Genomic DNA, 8,484 nt, shown 5'->3' on the forward strand with positions numbered 1-8,484 from the left:
CCTTCTCTTCTTCCTCCTCCTCCAGCAATCCTTCTACTCCTATTGCTTCTTGTCCTTCTCCTCCTCCTCCTCCTCCTCCTTCTGCTATTCCTCCTCTTCCTCCTCTTCCTCCTCTTCCTCCTCCAACAATCCTTTTTCTCCTATTACTTCTTTTCCTCCTCTTCCTCCTCCTGCTATTCCTCCTCCAGCAATCTTTCTTCCCTTATTCCTCCTTCTTCTCCTCCTCCTCTTCCTCCCTCTTCTATTCCTCCTCCTCCATTTTCAACCGATTTCTCTGATAAGTTCATTTCAACACTGTTCATTTATCTACACACACACACACACACACACACACACACAAATGCGTAGAGAGACAGAGAGATGGAGGGTGGGAGGAAGAGTGAGAGGGAGGGAGAGATTTTTTCTGGCCTCTGCTTCTCCTTGACACTTGTCAGTTCTAAAAGGCAAATCACACACCGAACATTGGTATCCCTCAGTTATTGTGCAAGGGGAGAATTTGTTCCCCAAACATCTGCCGCGTTAGATAGTGTTACATTAAGACATAGCATGAAAGCATATTATTTTTAAGAGGACTTGACACAGCTATCCCTTGTTAATCTTTCTAAACTGAAGGGAGATGGTACAAATTACTGGGTTTTTTTCCCCTCAAGTAGCCTGTTTAAGATTCTTGGAACAAATTCTCTGGGATTGCTTGATTTCTGCTTTGGGGGGAAACTGCACACAGACCTCAATTTTATTGGAAAGCCGAAAGAAAAGGATAAACCACAGAAGGACTATTTGGGAGGAGACCACGCCTTTTCCAAAACCTTTCATTTTAAAACACTTTTTATGATTCTATTATGCCTTTTCTATGGTGGGAAAATGGGAGGGGGGATTGTATGGAGTTAGATGCGATGTAGCCATAACAACATTCTTTCTAGAAAGCCAAGGTCATCCTTTGTGTCTGCACCTGACCGGAATTGGATGGGTGGAAGCTGCCAGTATGGCAGTGGGAGATTGAACCATGTGATGGACGTGTGGGTGTGGGGGCAGGATCTTGAACTTTCAACTGGGTGGGGAAAACTGGGAAGCTTTCAGATTCAGGTTTCCCCAGATGTGCCAACATGGCTCTCTTAATAAATTGGAACTTTGAGCAATACGTTGCCTCGGATTCTGATTTACTTTTGGAAGCTATTTGGAACCCTGACACATTTGTTATCAAAGCTTACCATTATCCCTCAACACTCACACGATATTTCCTTCAAACCTGCTCATTTGACTGCTCATATGGTTGAAAGCGGGTTGACAATGCCTTCTCCTTCACACCAACACGTCAAACTTCTATCCCTCTAAGCTCAGGCTGACAATCTGTTGTGGAGAATCGCATTAACATTCTAGCCCTTTCCTATGGCGACTCTGTCTCAATCATCTATTTCTGCCTTTTTATTTTATTTAGTTATTTATTTTTTGCATTCTCACTCTTCTTTCACACTTACTGCTCAATAATGGCTGTTGCAAAGTCTCACCCAATTGTGTTGGCCCAACACCACACCATTCCATTTCAACAAAGACCAACCGGTTGGATTAATCCCTAGAAATGACAAGGGGAGAATAACCCAGGTTTTCCCTGCCAATTAGACATGAAGGCCTAAAGCTAATGAATGAATATATTTAGTCATAATGGCAGTTGGCGGTTGGCGACATCCTTCTGTTCGTATTTACTCTAGCTTTCAAAAACCATGTTTGGTTATTAAAGTACATGAATAGCTATCTGGAGATTTGGAATCTCAGTTTGTTCCACTCTTGATCATAGATACACAGCAGAGGTGGTATTCAGCCAGTTTTGACAAATTCCAGCAAACTGGAAGAAGAAATTTTGGGTAGTTTAGAGAACCGGCAAATACCACCTCTGGTTGGCTTCATCCCCATCTATTCACTGCCTCCTGAGTCCCAGCTGATTAGTGTCCCAGCTGATCGGCTGGAAAGCAGGTTAGTGGGGTGGGGTGGGAATGGAGATTTTGCAGTATCCTTCCCCTGCCACGCCCACCAAGCCACGCCCACCAAGCTACACCACGCCCACAGAACCGGTAGTAAAAAATTTGAATCCCACCACTGATTGACAGTACAAGCCATCATGATGCATCTGGGAACACATCCTCCCATGTTATCCACTCCCCCAAATATCCATTCTCCAGGTGTAGTTTCAAACTTTAAATAGTTCAAAAGGGGAATAATCTGCAGCCAAAGTCCAGATGGATTTAAGATGACTGGGTAGAGGCTTCCACTAACATGATTTTTAATTTAATTAACATTAAGTCCGGGGTCATGTCAGACATCATCTACATACCAGTTAGATATGTTTTTGGAATCCCAATATATATCTTTTTGCCCTTGGGCCCTGTAGTATAATTTACAGAGAAACACTGCAGATAATACCAATTACATGTTGGATATTGAAGAGTTAAGGAGTTAGCAAGAGAAAGTTGCTTCCAGCAGAAATTCTACCTCTGTTTTCATGCACATTCTTAGAATTCTTCAATTGAATTACACGCAACCAGTTTGGATCCCTTAAGCAGAACTGCATCAGTCTTTATCCGCTTTTCAAAATCAATCTTTGTAGCAGATTGGGGGGTTAGATTAGCAGAACATGAGCCAAGAGCGTGGCGTGCTTTGATCTTTAAAAAAAAAGGCAACACACATGATCTTATGAGTAACCGTTAAATTTAGCAAACATTTGACAAAGGCAGAACAAAATCTCTTAAAATTTGCAAATGAGTTTTTCAGTTGCTCCGCGGCTCCAGATGCTTCATACCCTGGCACTATTTCTGAAGCTACAATAAACAGATTTACATGCCTAACTAACATGTTGATTTTAAAGAAAATGTCTGAATCTAAAAACAAGAGGCAGTTGTCTTGTTGGATGTTAGTCAAGAAGATACAGTCAACAAATAAAAGAATGAGGGGTAAAATGTCTTCTTAGAATGAATGGATGGGAGGGACACGGTAGCTCAGTGGCTAAGACACTGAGCTCATTGATCAGAAAGGTCGGCTAGAATCCTTAGCGCCGTATAACAGGGTGAGCTCCCGTGACTTGTCCCAGCTTCTGCCAACCTAGTAGTTCAAAAGCACGTAAAAAATGCAAGTAGAAAAATAGGAACCACCTTTGGTGGGAAGGTAACATGCCGGCCACATCTTCAGACATGCCGAAGAACATGAGTCATGCCAGCCATGTTTTCGGACAGCGCTGGCTCTTCGGCTTTGAAACAGAGATGAGCACCACCCCCTAGAGTCAGGAATGACCAGCACATATTACCTTAGAATGGGAAAAAAGCATGAGGTATGTGTTAGTTAAATTTCAGACGTCGTCCATATTTAAACAGTTTCTTAAAATTTAATTAAACCCATTTTAAGCCATTTTGACCTAGGCTTTTTAGATCGAATGGAATTACGTCTGTATCAGCTACAAACGAAAGATGCATGCATTAGTAATTCAAATGCAGAGTGATTGAATCTGGATGGAAAGTAACTAAGAAATTACATCTGAACTATGACCAGCTCAAACCACTGGAAAGCAGCAAAGAACCTATCAGATGGCATTAGGTAAATAAGAGATGCCATTATAGCAAATAGTATTTTTTGTAATAAATCTTACAATCGGCATCTTGGAAAGGCCATCCCAATCCACAAAACCTTCTCATTGGCTCCTGTGACTGGAAGTGATGACTACTGTCCAATTGACGAGCACAAGATGAACAAAAGAAAAGTGTGAACTTTTCCAGGAGAAAGAAGGGCATAGAAACCATGTTCGTGATTGACAACAATAATCGGGAGATCCAAGAGTATTTGTGTAGAGGTTCCCCCCACCCCACCCCCCATGGACTACACCATCTCAAACTCTAGAACGGGGGTGTCCATCTATAGGCTGTGGACTTCAACTCCCATGAATTCCCAAATTCCTTGCTGACTGGGGAATTCTGCGAGTTGAAGTCCACAAGTCTTAACATTGTCCAGGTTGGATCCCTCTCTGCCTTAGGACATCCTATAAACATTTCCAACATCAGTTTCAGAGGATTAGTGACTGTGAACTGGAGATGGTGACGCCGTAACCCTACCCAACAGCCACACGCGAGCCCCACCTCTCTTTTGGAGGGCATCCCTCTCCAAGATTGCATTGACAAATTTGGACAGTAAATTGCCCAACTTCAGCAAGGTGTTGTGTTCACCTGTTTGTAAGGTAAAGGTAAAGCTTTCAAGCTTTACTTTCAAACTTTAATGGTATTTGTATGCTGCCCACTCCCTAGGGACTCTGGGCAGCTCACAGCAAATAAAAACAACAAATAAAAACATTTAAAACATTTAAAATTACAAAATTAAAATCAACACAGCATCCATTTCTTCAAATGGGGCTGGAATACTCAACAGCCCCAGGCCTGCCGGAACAGCCAGGTCTTAGTCGCTTTACGGAAGGCCGGGAGGGTGGTGAGGGTCCGGATCTCAGCAGGAAGCTCGTTCCACAAGGCTGGTGCAGCTACAGAGAAGGCCCTCCCTCGGGGAGCCGCCAACCGGCATTGTCCGGTCGACGGCACCCGGAGGAGGCCCAACCTGTGTGATCTTATTGGTCGTTGGGAGATGAATGGCAGGAGGCGGTCTCTCAGGTAGCCATGTCCGATACCATGTAGGGCTTTAAAAGTAACGACTAGCACCTTGAAGCGAGTCCGGAGACCGATAGGAAGCCAGTGCAGCTCGCGGACGATAGGTGTAACATAGGTGTACCTCAGTACACCCATTATCGCTCGTGCGGCTGCATTCTGGACCAGCTGTAGTCTTCGGACACTCTTCAGGGGCAGCCCCATGTAGAGCGTGTTACAGTAATAATAAAGGTTCCCCTTGCACACATGTGCAATTTGCTCCCGACTCTAGGGGGCAGTGCTCATCTCCGTTTCAAAGCTGAAGAGCCAGCGCTGTCCGAAGACGTTTCTGTGATCATGTGGCCGGCATGACTCAACGCTGAAGGCGCACGGAACGCTGTTACCTTCCCACCAAGTCCCTACGTTGCGTCTTTTAATGTCCTTTCGAACTGTTAGGTTGGCAGAATCGGGGACAAGTAACGGGAGCTCACTCCGTTATGCGGTGCTAGGGATCCGAACCACTGAACTGCCGACCTTTCTGATCGACAAAGCTCAGCATCTTAGCCACTGAGCCACCACATCCCATTTTCCCCTGCTTGTACAATCATTCTATTATGTGAATTTAAGGGTTTGGAATCCACTTCAATACCCTTTGGGAAGTAAAAGTCAATGCTTACACACCTTACTTTTTCACATATTTATTTAATTGATTTCTCCTTTCCACTCAAACAACGGCTCATCCAACACTCTTCGCTTTACTCAAAGGAAGCCCCTTCTCCAAAATACACTCAGCTGAAAATCCAAGGTGGCTGGACAAGTATGAGACTAATTATTTTTTTTAAAAAAACCACGCAGCACCCAGTCATAAAATTCCCACCCCTTTTTCTAGATAGTTAGGGGATATTAATGCACCTCCGTGAGAAAAGAAATTGGTTTAATGGACTGCGATATCTCTTTTCCTCCCAACTCAGATGAAGGGAGTCAGAATTCTGAGCAATACCCAGTTTGCGTAGGCAAAGCGGGGAGGAACTGAAGTGATTCTCTGCAGAGTTAAGAGTAACAGAAGGCAGATCGGAGAAAAACAAGGATTTATATTACCTCGTTTATGTTGATGGCCTTTTCAGTACCCGATTGGCACACGGCTCTCTTTGATGACTGACACCCTGAAGTGCCAGCTGCTACTTTGTTTATCTACTTGGCTCCGGGTTCGGTGGGGATTCAGGAGGGGTTGCAAAGAAAGAACATGACAAGTATGGCTAGCGACCTGCTGCCAATATCAGAGGGTTACACGGAGGAGGGAATTGGAGCTCCATGGTTGATGGTGTAGTTGGGGAGCTACCTTCAAATCCTGGCCGTTCCCAGCCCTGATTTCCTTCCTTAGATCAGGGGGATTCCAGTGTCAGGCCTGCAATTATATTCCTTTTAGAATTTTGGGCCTGCCACACTTTCTCTTATTTCATTATGCTGGTTTTTTAGTATAGTTGATGGGAGCGGGGAATAGACAGGAGTAGGATTGTGGAATGCATTGTTGTCATTCTTTTCTAGAAGACCAAGGTCATCTTTTGTCTCCTCACTTTTACACCTGACTGGAAGCAGCTGGGTGGAGATGCCAGCGTAGAAGAAGAAGATTGGACCATGTGATGGATTTGTGGGCGTGGGGACAAGATCATGAACTTTTAACTGGGTGGGATTCTGATGTAATTTTCAGAATTGGGAATTACACAGATGTGCTAAGATGTCTGATTTATTAAATTGGAACTTTAAGGATCGTTTTGCCTTGGACTCTTATTTAATTCTACATGATACTTGGAATGCTGACATCCAGGTCATGTCTAATCTAACAAAGAGAAGGACCAGGGGTGATATGACGGCAGCCTTCCAGGACTTAAGGAGTTGTCACAGGGAAGAAGGGGTCAACCCACTCTCCAAAACACCTGAGGGCAAGACGAGAAGTAACTTGGATGGAAGATCATTAACAAGAGTTCCAACCTAGAACTAAAGAGAAATTTCCCGACAGTGAGAACAATCAATCAGTGGAAAGGCTTCCCTCCAGATGTTATGGGTGCTCCATCACTGGGAGTATTTAAGAAGAACCTGGACAGCCATTTGTCTGGAATGGTACAGGGTCTCCTGGTTGAACAGGGGGTTGAACTAGAAGGCCTCCAAGGTCTCTTTTGGCTCAATGAGTGTATGATTCTATATTTTTTTGATTTGTAAGCCACCCAGTCATTGATTGAGATGGGTGGCTACAAAAATAGAATAAATAAATATGTACTATCTGTATATCAGATAGAATGATAGATAGATAGATAGATAGATAGATAGATAGATAGATAGATAGATAGATGATGGATGGATACATAGATGATAGATAGATAGATAGATAGATAGATAGATAGATAGATAGATAGATAGATAGATAGATAGATAGATATGATAGATAGATGATAGATAGATGATAGATAGATAGATAGATAGATAGATAGGTAGGTAGGTAGGTAGGTAGGTAGGTAGGTAGGTAGGTAGGTAGGTAGGTAGATGACCCTTGAACCACCTCATTATTATGATAGTATGCCTGGTTGAATTGAGAGTCAGTGATTGACTGACAGAGTGATAGATCAATCAATAGAGATAGATGGATGGATGGATGGATGGATGGATGGATGGATGGATGGATGGATGGATGGATAGATGGATGGATGGATGGATGGATGGATGGATGGATGGATGGATTACCATTGGTCCACCATATTATTGTGATAGTCTCCTTTGTTGAATTGATAGTGAGTGACTGACTGACAGATTAATAGAGATGGATGGATGGATGTTATGGAGATTTTAGAGAATCCTTCCCCTGCCATGCCCACCAAGCCATAGCCACCAAGCCATGGCACACCCACTAAGTCACACCCACAGAACCAGTAGTAAAAAAAAATTGAATCCCACCAGTGCTTTAGACCTCTCTTATTTTTAAGCGACACATTGAACGTTCAGCCCCCACACAACTATGTGGTGGTGCCTCCCCTGGACCAGAGTGGAATTCAGGCCTGTGTTGCAGAACCGGCAGCGACCCAGGCCCACCAAGCCTCCAAACCAGTTCCCTCACTGCCGCTTGGCCGCCGCCATTTTGAATTTTGGTGACTGTGCATGCAATCAATTTACATTGAAGAGCGCACACACGTGTACATGTTGCGCGCAGGTTGCAAACCAGCCTTGGACGTAGCTAAGGTCAGAAGGTATTAACAAAAAAAAATACGACTTTCTCCCTAGCTTGAAACGAGGGTCTCCTCTCACCATTGTTTCCCCCCACCCCTAAAGTTGGCATCTCCGTTGGAAGAAGGCATGATGCCATCTTAACAGATGGCTGCTGGAGGGGAAGCCAAGTTCTAATGGTCTGTGAATGCCGACTGTGTGTTTTATTTATATTTAAATTTCTATCACTCATGCAACTTTCAAAGGGGCATATAAGAAAGGGAAATAATAATACCACAACAGCATCCAAAGTGACACGAACCGCAACAACAAAAAATCAACCATTTTTTCCCCCCAAAGCTGGATATGTTACCGTCAACCGTTTCTCCAAACCAAACCTCAAAGGCAGATGAAGAATGTATTTTCCCAGTCTGGCATATATATATAATATATAGGACATGAAGAATAAATTCAAAGGCCATGCAAAACTTCAAAGGAGTGCTTTGTTCAATCACCCTTTGAGCAAAACACCTTTACAAGATGCTTCTTGAATTAAGACAATTCTTCATTCTAAAAATTCTGCGATCTGTGGGTCTCTACTCCCCCCCCCCAAAAAAAATCTGGCAGTCACAGGTAGCTTACTACAGCCCTACACCTTGCCTTTATTAATATCTGTAGTCCTTGA

This window comes from Thamnophis sirtalis, unplaced genomic scaffold, assembly GCF_051295495.1.
Source record: "Thamnophis sirtalis isolate CommonGarterSnake01/CBP01778 unplaced genomic scaffold, rThaSir2_p1.2 scaffold_14, whole genome shotgun sequence".
Taxonomy (NCBI): Eukaryota; Metazoa; Chordata; class Lepidosauria; order Squamata; family Natricidae; genus Thamnophis; species Thamnophis sirtalis.